The sequence below is a fragment of the Mandrillus leucophaeus genome, unplaced genomic scaffold (genome assembly GCF_000951045.1).
Source record: "Mandrillus leucophaeus isolate KB7577 unplaced genomic scaffold, Mleu.le_1.0 Scaffold407, whole genome shotgun sequence".
NCBI classification, from domain to species: domain Eukaryota; kingdom Metazoa; phylum Chordata; class Mammalia; order Primates; family Cercopithecidae; genus Mandrillus; species Mandrillus leucophaeus.
This window is the reverse complement of record NW_012104332.1, coordinates 1,649,610-1,662,021: the sequence shown is the minus strand read 5'-3', so window position 1 is coordinate 1,662,021 and position 12,412 is coordinate 1,649,610.

The following is a 12,412-nucleotide window of genomic DNA, read 5'->3' as shown; positions in this document are numbered from 1 at the left end:
TTTAGTTGGAGGGAAGACATTCAGGTTTTTTTACTGCTTTGTGTTTATGGGACAAAGTATATGCTTATAGAGAACCCTGTTATTTGTAGCTGTAAGTTAAATAGGGCAAGTTCCCTGAGAGAATGGGTGTCTTTGCTAGTAGAATTTTTTAAAATTGAGGTGTAATTTACCTATAGTAAAATGCATAGACCTTCCAAGTACAACTGTGCAGGTATGTAAGTACTTTTCTCACATGAGAAGCCACCTACATCTTGGTCAATACTCCTTTCCCCAAAGAACACAAATCTTAATTACTTATGCACTTTGGGTTCCAGGTGAAAGCCCTTGGGTGGATTGAGGTGGTGAGTAATGATCACTTGCTTGCTACAAAAGAACAAAAGAGGAGCTGCTGTTGTGGAATAATGGAATTCTTTTGCGGAGAGACACTATTTAGAGTCACAAACCTGGGAACCATATGACAAAGAGCTTCAGAAATTTTGTTCTTAATTGCTCATCTCAGAGGCTTGACTTTCGTCTGAGACTATCTGGGGAGCTCAGAAACTCCTGGATGTCCATACTGATCTCCTTCAGTGGATGGTAGGCTACAACACAAGGTGCTCTCTTTCCTTTGCTGCATATAGCAGCGATTGGTGGGAAAACTCTTGCGTTTTGCCATGTTGGGATCTTGTCTTCAGTGAGCCTCCATAGCAGAAAGATCACTAAGTGCTGCAAATTATGTTTGAGACAAATGTAAGGGAACAAAAAGGAAATGGTGGTGAAGAAACGTCAGGTTTTGTCTTACTCAAGATCATCCTGTAGTTAAGTTCCTAGCTGTAGAACAAAGGAGAAACTGGTCTCTTCTTGACCAGACAAGGACTTTAGGAGAAAGAAGGAGAAACCGTAGTCCCTCTCTCCAGGTATATGAGTCAGCCTCCTGGAATGCTTTAGACATCTGTGACTAAGAAATGAAGACAGCTGTGCATCATCAAAGATATTTCTAATTTCCAGTGCAGCCAACTCAAGGCTCCAAAACTTGTGCTTTTCCAAGTAGAAGAGAAGTTATTTTATTTATCCTGCGTCTTGGGTGAGTGGAAAGAACAGGGGAACTTTAACATGTATAAATACAATTAGGATTGGTTCCCCAGATCCTAGTTTGGAGAAGGTAGTCCACTCTCGAAGTCACATTTTGAAGAAGCTAAGAAATCTTTTGGTGTAGAAGATTTGCACGACACTTTGCAAATATCACAATTAAGACCAAACAGATTTCAGTTTTAAATGCAGGAAGCACACTGACTTGTTTGAAGACTGTCACATTGTGCCCCTTCTGATACGTGTTGTCCCAGTTTTCTCCGTGAGGGGGAAATTGCGTTTTTCATCTAATGAACATGATTTACATTTTGTATTGCACATGACATCCAATTCACAGGGTTGACTACTGCTAAAATAGTTTAGAAAATGTTGGGGAGTGGGGAGTGTATATAGCAGATGTAGAAATTAAGAGAAAAAAGACCAAAAAGGAAGTAAAAATAAGGAACACGCACACACAGCCTAATGGAAATTTAAGCAAATTTAATCCAATCTCTGGTTTTGGAGCCTTGCAAATCACGTTTATGCTAAGATTGACATCCATCACTCAGTAATGACTGCTGTGTGGAAGCCTGGAGATGCCCACGTGTCTAAATAATTACATTCCAACCACCTAACCTCTCAGGGAGGAGGCTGCTGTGGAGATCTTGAGTACCTGTGATTTCCAGGCACTCATTTATTTGGGAAGAATATAAAGAGAAGGTTACAATGACTGCCCTCAAGGAGCTAAAAATATAAGAGAGATGCACATAATTTAAATGCAGTACGACTGACTTGCATCCATGTAGTTTTTCTCTTCTGTCCCAAAGAGATAGTTTAGAGATACCTTCCCAAAACATAGAAGGCAAAAGGAAATGCAGACACAGTTTTCAGTTCAGACCTTGGAAGACCCTGAGATCCTGCGGTAGAGGTGCATAGCTTGGGAACATGTGGAATCAGTGATTAGTTTCATTGGTTAGTTCATTTACAGTTGGGGAAGCTGAATCAAATTTAAAAGGGATCAAAAAACAATCAAGCGCTTAAAAGAGAGGGAATTGAATACAGGAACTGGTTGTGCAGATGAAAGGAACACCCCTCCACCCCACTCCCCACCACCAAATCCCTGCCTTTGTGGGCTTATGAGAAGGGCAGTAAGGAGCCCAGGGTGGCTGGAATGGAGCCAGAGAGCCAGGGAGTAGAGAATGATGAGATCAGAGGGTTAGCTGTGGCCGATCTTAGGGTGGTTCTCAATTGCCCACCCTTGGGATGTGTTTGGAAATGTATGGTGGCAGTTCTGTTGTCACAGTGAAGCCCTGAAGGCATTTAAGCTGGCCAGGGCCAACAAAGCCCTGCTCAACAAAGAATTATTCAAACCCAAATACCAATGTTTGCTGTTGAGAGATGCTGAAGACCTCGTAAGCCCTCATCAGGTTTCACAGAACAAAAGCAGATGATGAAAATCGGAATGACCTGCCAGTAAGCAGGCTTTGAAAAAAGAAAGGGTTGCTTAATGCAGAAAAAGTGCCAGTGTAAAGATTTTAGAACAGCAAACTATTTTGGTAGGAGAAATTAATCTCATGACAAAAAAGCCTAGAAACTAGAAAGGCCATCAAGGGATTACTCTAGTTAGGCTATAATTGGGGTTATAGAGCTGAATGAGTAGGTTGTAGAAAGACAATGGATTTCAGACTTAGAAAGCAAGACTTAATGTAATGTACCAGATGGGTGGTCCTGAGCAAGTTACTTGACTCTTAGTCTGCATTGCTGTTTATTGCAATACAGTTACATAACTAGATCTGAATGTATGAACATTTTTATGTTTGGATTTTTTAAATTATCGAAATGTAGAAGACAACCAATAGAAAGAACTCTGTCCCATCTTTTATGAATAACCCCTGTTAACATATTATCCATTCTTGCAGTCTTTTATTTTCTCCACGCTCACACACACACAATCCTGTATATATTGTCATCCAATAATATCTACTATTCTATAATACGCCTTTTTATTTAATATTTGGTAAATCTTTCTAGGTCATTACATATTCTATATGATTTTTAGTGACTGTCTACAATTTCACTGGATGGATGTAACATCGTTTTATTTCTTTCCCTTGCGATGGACATTAAGGTGAGTTCTTCTTATAATGGTCCTTGTTACATATTATTATAGGGTTTCGCAGGAGGATTATGCTCCTTTATGTTCCCTGCAGCCCTATGCAGGACAGCCTGTATTACTGCAACCCCACCAGCATAGAGTATTATTTTTCTCTTTACCACCTTGATAGGTAAAAAAGTAGCATTTTATTTACGTAATAAAGCAGTTACTTAATAGCTAGTATGGTTGAGTATTTTTTCCATATATCTATCGTCCATTTGTATTTCTTCTGTAAATTGTCTATTTGTATTCGCATCACAGGCAAATTAATTATCTGAACTCCTGTTTTCTCAGCTATCAGGTGGGGTTTCTGTGGGGTCTAAAAGGGATTATACACATTGCAGGTCCAGAATATGGCAGGTACTCAAAAGTACTATTTCCCTTCATGTTTTTTCTTAGATTAACAGCTCCAGAGGATGGAGACTCTTTTCTTTATTGTACCCCAGCAGTGAGCACAGTGCTTGGCACATAGAAGGGACACAAAAAATTTTAAGGAAGGAAGAATAGTGAGATTTGGAAATATTTTGAGTATATCAGGAAAAGGGGTGAGAAAAGTTGAAGCCAAGATCCAATGAATCTTGTGTGAGAAAACTGGTGTGCTCCTCAGATGCTTACTAATATTGATATGGAAGAATTTGAAACTTATTCAAAAACTCTGCTAGGAAAAATTTCTTACAGACAGATGTAGCTAAAGGGTATTAAATACCTATATTCAAGGCTGTAACCAGCCTTGAAAAGTTGAGTAATTGTTACTTTGTAAGCAAAATATTTTAAGTATACTAGGACAGGTCACTAGTAAAGAGATTAATAAGTTTTTGTAAGGTGAATAACTTTTTTTTTTTTTTTTTTTTTGAGACAGGGTCTTGCTCTGTCACCCAGGCTAGAGTGCAGTGGCAAGATCTCGGCTCACTGTAACCTCCACCGCCTGGGTTCAAACGATTCTCATGCCTCAGCCTCCCAAGTAGCTGGGACCACAGGTGTGTGCCACCACACCTGGCTACATTTGTGTTTTTAGTAAAGATGGGGTTTCACCATGTTGGCCAGGCTGGCCTGGAACTCCTGGCTCAAATGATCCACTCTTCTCGACCTCCCAAAGTTCTGGGATTACAGGCATGAGCCACCATGCCCAGCCTGTGAATAACTGAATTTCAAAAAATGATGAATACTGATTTTCACATATTAGATTTGCCTAGACTGGGAGTACATGTGTAATAATAATACAATATAAAAAATGATAATAAGTTAAAGTAACCCAGAGAAGTGATGCCTCAAATGGAGAGGAGAGGATTGCTGTCAGGTCTTGTTTCATTCAACATGTCCTACGATCGTGAGGGAGAAGGAGTCAGTGGTTTGTTAATGAGATTTGCAGATGGCTTTAAATTGAGAGGTATTGTAAACAGCGGGAGTGACTGAGAAATGATACAAGAGGATCTGGAAAGGTTAGGAACATGGACAGGAAATCAAATGATTCAGCCTGGAGTAATGCAAGCCAATCTGACATCTGGGGCCAGATATGAAGAAATACAGATATGCCATGAAAGAGACAAATATGGAAAACAGTCATCTCAAAGGAGGTTGGGAGGGCGGGTACTAGAGGAAAACGAGAGACATAGGAAGAAGGATGTCAAATGCCCACTGTGTGCCTAGTATTTATCATGTTGATTTCTTTTTGACCAAGGTTAATTCAGTGCTGTGAAAGGAATTAGAGTTTTTTGAGGATTAATTATGCACAAGAGCTTGGGTACTTAGTGAAATAAAAACTCAACCTGCCTCTAGTTGATCCTAATGTTGTAGAGTGTTCTCAGTGTAGAAAGCATTGTGGAAGTGGCCCAGGGTCTCCAGAAGAGCTCCAGTGGGAGATATCACTCGCCACGTATCTGCGTGGGCATTTCTGATTCCATGGGTATTAGAATTCTTGGAGAAGCCTCCACCCGGCTATTCTAGGTGCCTGCAGCACGATGGGGGGTTCACAAAACCTTTGGTGAGTCAGCCCAGTTGTCCACCTTAGGCAAAAATAAGATATGTGCCCCATGATCTGTCCCTTCCAGTCATGCCTCTCTTCCTCACTCCTCTGAGACATTCACGTTAGCCTCTAGGAACGTAGAGCTCCCAACCCAGCCCTTTGCTTGGGTTTCCCACTATACCGTATCCTTCTGTCTTGCTATAAAGTTCTGGCGATCATTTGTATTTCCTCTAGAGGTCAATGAGCTAAATCTGGTTCAACAGCAGCATTGGCTTAATTTACAATCTGCAATACTTTTTTAAATGGAGCCACTAGTTCTCATTTTTTTAGTCTTAAGGCCTTGAGAAATTGGATCACAGTGAGGATTCCATGGGGATAAGGAGAAAGAGGACCAAATTACTCTAGGGAGGATAAACCCTGAGCAGATACTATTGACTGTGTCTATTCCCCATCCTGAGGAGAGGACCAGAGCACTGGGATGAAAAATGTGTTGAAGAAGTGAGCTAGAAAGGAAATGGATCAAAGACATCTCACTTGTAGTTCGTTCAAGCTTGTAAGAGATGTTAATGGCTCAGATTGGAAGCCTGAAGCGGAATGTATCACCTGCCCAATAATATTTGCCTTATAGTACGAGCCCCCTGTGATTGAAACCTAAAACGATGTATCCATTAATTCAATAAGCATTTACTGGGTGCCTCCTATGTTCCAGGCATTGTTCTAGGATACATCAGTGAAGAAAACAAAGACCTCTGCCTTTGTGGCACTTACAGTCCAGCAGGGATGACAGTTGATAGTGAACCTAATAAATAAGCAGATTGCATCACATAGTAGGAAGTGATATGTACCATGGAAAAAGAAAAAAGTAAAGCAGGGCAAGGAGGCTGGGACCACTGGGGCTGGGGCAAGTGATAGTATGAAATATGGCAGGATAGATGGCATTGGGAAGATGGCATTTGAACAAAGGCACGAAAGAAGTGTGGGGCTGGCCTGTAGTATCCAACAGCATTCAAGGCAGAGGGCACAGGGAGAGCTTGTCTGACATGTCTGAGAAACAGCAAGGAGGCCAGTGGTCAGGAGCAGAGTGAGCAGGGGAGAGCACGAGATGAGGTTGAAATTCAGGGAAGGGAGCAGACCAGGTAGGAGCTTGAAGGCATTTGTAAGGCTTTGGCTTTTACTCTGTGTCACTGCAGTTTTTGAGTAAAGAAGTGATGCCATTGATTACTTTTTAAGAAGGATTGCTTGAGCTATGGTGCTGGCACTAGACAAGGGCGTATAAGCAGGAAGAGAAGCTGGGAGTATATTGCAGTGACTTTGAGCCAAGAGATGGTGGATCAGGATGGTTGCAGTGGAAAGGTAGGAAGAGAATGGATTCTGGGTGTACCTTGCAGACACCATCAACAAGATTAGATGTGGATTGTGAGAGAAAGACAGAAAGATGACTTCAAGATTTTCGGCATGAGCACTGGCTTAATCAACTTGCCATCAACTGAGATAAGGAAGGTTATGAGCAGAACCATTTTTGAAGGGAGATGAGGAGTTCCACTTTTGACACATTGAGTTTGAGATGTCTATTGGACATCCAAGTAGAGATGCTGAGTAAGGCTAGAGACCAGGAGGTACCAACTGAAGAGTGGTCAGGGTAAAGGTGTTATTTAATACCACGAGACTGGATGAGACCATCAAGGGTTTAAGTTACAGAGAAGAGGACTAGGAACTGAGCCCTGGGGTATTCTGAACACTAAGAGACCATGGAGAACACCAGCAAGGAAGGCTAAGCCCAATGAGGTAGGAAAAAATGGAAATAATGTGTTATTCTTGATGCCAAATGAAGAATGTGTGTCAAGGAAGAGGTAGCAATTTGCTGCACTGAATGCAGTTGATGGATCATGTTAAATGAGACTGATGCCTGACCATTGGATTCAGCAAAATGGAGGTCATTGGTGACCTTGACAAGCAGTTTTAATGGAATGGTGGGGGCATAAGTCTGATAGGAATAGGTTCAAGAGAGACGAGGTAGAAAGAAATTGGGAAGAGGGAGAAGAAAAAAAATGATGAATATGATAATTATAAACAGCATAAAAAGTCTGGGGAAGATATCTAGGGAAAAAATGCCTTCCCCTGGGTCCTCAAGCTCACATCAAGGAGGCAGCCACTTATTTATTTATGTATAGCTGGAAAGCAAATTAATGTGCAGCAGCAGTGTTAAGTTAGGTCATTGGGAAAACTTCCCCATTAACAGAAATCCACATGGGGTTTAACAGGGTTTGTCGAGGGACTTCTTATTTATTACAAAAAGATTGCTGTTTGAAACATGGGCTTTCTCTCACAATGATGAACTAAATTATTTTGATAAATAAGGTCTAGCATATTTATATTTCCATACTAAGTGAAGCCACATGATGTGGAGACCAAGTCAATCACTGGGGTATTTTCTTCTTTCTGGAGGATTTTAGCTTCTGTGGTTTAGGTCATAGATTTTTTTTTTTCTACCCAGGCCTAGGACCTAGAGTGCATATGAAGTAAGTCTGCATCTTTATTTTCCACTTGAGCTAATTAATGACTGCGTGCATTCACCAGGAGACAGGATGAGAACATATTTGAAAATTAAAGGGTTATCCCTACAGAAGACATTGAGGGTGCTGCATGGAGCATAAGATTTTAAAGGCACAGAATAGTCTGAACAAAAGCAGAGGCTATGGCATCATCCTCTCTCTTACGTTCTCTAACTAGTCAGTCGCCTCGTCCTATCTGCTTCTTGCTGTGGTCATTACTTGAATTGGAACCACTGGCCTCCCCCACAGTCCTGGTTTGTCTTTTCTTTGCCTTTGTCTTGCCTTTTCTTTCCTGGGTTACTGTTACAGATGCACCACTGGCCTCTCAGCTTCTGGATTTGCTCCTTTTCAATGCATTTTCTACCTTGTTCAACAGAGATCTTTCTCAAATACAAAATAATCATGCTTCACTGTTGCTTAACACTTTGAATGGATCTTTATTGCTATCAAGTTCAAACTCTATGACAGTTTATAAGACATTTCATCACCTGGTTCTAGTTTATGCCCCACCTTCTGTCTTCGCCATTGAAGATCCAGCCATGACACTACTCAAATCTCCAAATTCTCCAGACTTTCTTTTAAATCTTTGGATTAGAGATTTCAATGAGGAATAGGAGAAGTCACAAAATCAATGTAACAGGGCTAAACAGAGAATTAGAGTTTTAAGCTCCATTAAAATAGAAATACAAGGATGTCCTTTGTTTTAATATTCCTTATATTCAAATTATACCAGATGTTTCTATTTCCACTTATCTAATGCATGTGTATAACAGCACTGCACATAAACCAGTAGTTGGCCCCTCCTTCTCTACTTGGCTTTCATAACTCTCATGGTCAGTCCTTGGCCCTGTATTCACACTTTGCTCACTCTACACACTCTTCCTTGCTTGTCTTTTCCATTCCTGGGCTTCAAATGTTGCCTGTATTTGGAAGTCTTACAGATTGACATCGCCAGCCCAGGGATCTCTTCTGAGATCAGACACCTGCCCAAAGAGAGATGTCCAAGAGGTCTGAGCAATCTCAAGCCTGTATCTAAGGCCAAACTCTGATCTTCAGTCCGTCAAAGTCTCTTTTACTGCTAGTCTTTCCCGTCTCAATAAATGTCACCTGTATTGCTCCACTGCTCAGGCCAGAAGCATGGAAACTTACCTCTCTTTTTCAGTTTGTAAGTAAACTGACATGCAGGCAATGTTTGAAATGTTTTATGCATGTTAACTTGTTTAATCCTCACAAGAAATATTCAAGGTAGCTACTATTATTATCACCCACTTTTTAGATGAGGAAACCAGGGCACAATGAGGTTAAGTAATTTGCCCAAGTCACATAGCTTACTAATGGAGCTGGAATTTAAACTCAGACAATCTAGCTTCAGAGTTCATGTGCCTAACCTCTACCCCAACTGTTATTCTTAGCACCACCCTTTAATTCACCCTACATGGAAACAATCAAAGTACAATCAGTTCTGGCTCCCAAAATCTTCTGAAATCATCAGCAGTCATAGGCATCATAGTCTTTTGCTGAGACTATCATAATAACTCCACAGGGATCTCCAGTTCCATCCTTGTCCTCCCTCAACTCTCTGCTTCCAGTCATTCTTCCCAGAGAAGCCAGATTTTAGCTTTGACATAATTTTTTCCCAGACTGGGAATCCTTCCTTGGCTCTCAGAACTAAATCACATCCCCCCAGTTATTTTCCGCACAGCATCCTATTGTCTTCTTTCATATTAAGGTTTCTAATTTAAAATGCTACATCTGTGTTTTACATTTCTTAAAGTAAGCACCATGACAGCAGGGATTTGATTTTATTTTCTGCTATCTACCGAGTCCCTAGTGCAGAACTTCACATATAGTAGGTACTTAGTAATATTTGTGAACAGTTGGATGAATGAGTCCCTAATAATAAATAAGAAGTGACTGTATAATTTTTATTTTATGTATTAAAGGTACAGTGATACCTTTTTATAATGAACTAATGAAAGGAGGCTCATGAATTAATGAAAAATATATAACGTATGACTTTTAAAAACTAAAATGCAGTTTTATTGTTTCAATGAAGGTATAATTCGGGTATGCATGCCACCCATTGCTTCTAACCCCACACCCCTTTCTAAGAGATTCCATCCATACTCTTACACCCCTAGCTCAGCTCATTGGACGAGGGATGGAAACTGACCTGAGCTGGGCAAATTAGATTCTCCCTGTTCAGAATTTAGAATCAGGAAACTGAGAAACAGGTCTGTAAAGTAACTGCATTCATCTATCTGTCAAATGTTTTTTCAAAATCTAGAATGAGCTGATTATTGGAGATATGATGAGCAAGACACATCTTTCCTTGAAGGTTTTTACAATCATCTGAGAAAACTGATGAGTAAAGCTGCCACTGCAATTCAGAGTATTGAGTGCTGTGATATAGATAATATAGGATGTAAGTACTATAGAAGCACATAGGAGAGGTCCCTTATTCAATCTTGGGAAGGCAGAGAAGCTTCCCAGGAGAGGTGGTATCTTAGATGGAAGAAAGCTTTATAGATCCAGGAGAGAGTGGAGGTGAGGGGGATGGCATTCTAAACAGATGGAACAGAAAATGCCAACAGTGCATTCAGTCTGGTGTGCAAGGGTTATGCTGAGGGTGGAATGTGGTCTCCATCATGAAGGCCCTTATCAGCCTAAGCAAAGTGTGGGCTTTACCTTGAGGGCAATGAGAGTCCTGAACAATTTTTTTTTTTTTTTTTTGAGACAGAGTCTCACTCTGTGGCCAGGCTGGAATGCAATGGCGTGATCTCAGCTCACTGCAACCTCTGCCTCCTGGGTTCAAGTAATTCTTCCTGCCTCAGCCTCCCAAGTAGCTGGGATTACAGGCACGCACCACCATGCCCGGCTATTTTTTTTTGTATTTTTAGTAGAGACGGGGTTTCACCATGTTGGCCAGGTTGGTCTTGAACTCCTGACCTCAGGTGATCCACCCATCTCAGCTTCCCAAAGTGCTGAGATTACAGGCGTGAGCCATCACACCTGACCATGAACAAAGTTTTTAGCAGAGGAGTGACACGTTCAGATTTGCATTCTAGAAAAATCCCTGTGGTCTTAGCAGGAGAAAGGTTTTAGAAGCAGATGGGTCAATTAAGAGATTGCTATAGAAATTTGGACAAGAAGGATGATGGCAGGAATAAGTTGATGACAGTGGGAAGAGACAGAGTGGATGGTTAAAGTGATATTTAGGACAATGATGGGAAGGGAGAGAGGAATTAAGCATAATTTCCAAGTTTAAGGCTTAGACTAGCAAAAGATAGAGGAGTCACCCACTAAGACAGGATACACATGAGGGAGCTCAAGGAAGAGCCTGAGGCTGGAGACATAACCATGAGCATTATCTGCATATAATTAATTCAAACCTTTGGGTGACTTTGTGTAGTGAGAAAAGAAAATGTTTATAGATGGAACCCTAAGTAACTCCACCTTTGAAGTAGCTGGGTGAGGAAGAAGAGCCCAAAAAAGAGCTTGAGAAGATGCGTCCAGGGAGCCCATTGGAAATACAAGGAAGAGTGAAGTCACAGAAACCAATGGATGAAAGCTTTTCTAGAAAGTTCTAACCAATGTCAGTGCTCTCACAAAACGACCCAAACAAGCACAACTCCAAATGTAATTAACTGCTTGTGAATATGTAACAAACATGAATATTTCTCTTAAGTAAGCATTATTCTCAATAATCTTATTCATAGCCTCCATTTGCTTGTCTCAAGAATGCTTTGAAAATTCTCTAAGAGTGAAGTCTGAATTCATGAAGGTTTTCCAAATTTGGTTTTCAAATGTTATTACATGTCGGTTCGTGAAGTGCATTTGAATGTCAGAGTTGAGAATGTGGAAAAAAGTAGACATAAGGAAATTTATTTTAAAAATGTTTTTCAACTTTAAGGAAAGCATCTAACAACCCACTAAGTTTAGCATTTCATGTGTGTTTATGACCTGTCAAAAACTGCCAGAAATTTACTTGTGAGCAAGAAGTAAAAGATGTTGCCTGTTTGTCATCTTTCAGAGCGTCCAACTTCTGAAAGCCACTTTGCAACCCAAAAAGAACTTTCCTTCATCAGTGGACATATGTCAAAGAAGAGAAACATTAGTAATAGGATCCAGGCCATGTAATGTTCATTAAACAATTAGATGCTGATGCCAGTGTGTAATCACTTTTTTCCATTTTATTTTCAACAGTTTGAGTGTTCCTAAGAGGCTTGAATGGGATTGAATCTGGTACTTTCATCAGAATTTCAGTGTATTTTCAGTATTGGTAACATCTCCTCTCTCCTACTTACACTTTGCAACAGACTCTCCTGGGTCTGATTTGTGCTCCTTCTTCTGAATGTTTAGCAATTTAATGTACACAGTGGACATATTCTGAAAAAAAATGCTAGGTTTATCAGCAGAGTCATTTTAAAGATGAGGTGTTGTTTAAAAACAAAGCCATACCATCCATCACAATTACAAGGCAGGAAATACAATGGTCTACAATGTTTAATTAGAGCTTTTCTTAAGGATTCTTGTTTTCTCAGCCTTACAAGCAGCATAAACTTCTCTGAAGATGATTTTGTGGCATCCCTCTGAAGTTTAAGGTCCTGGAAAAACTGAACAATGTTTACCGAATGCTTTTCATTTAAAACTGTTTTGTTGAATCATTACTGAAATGGAGAAGAAAGTGGAATA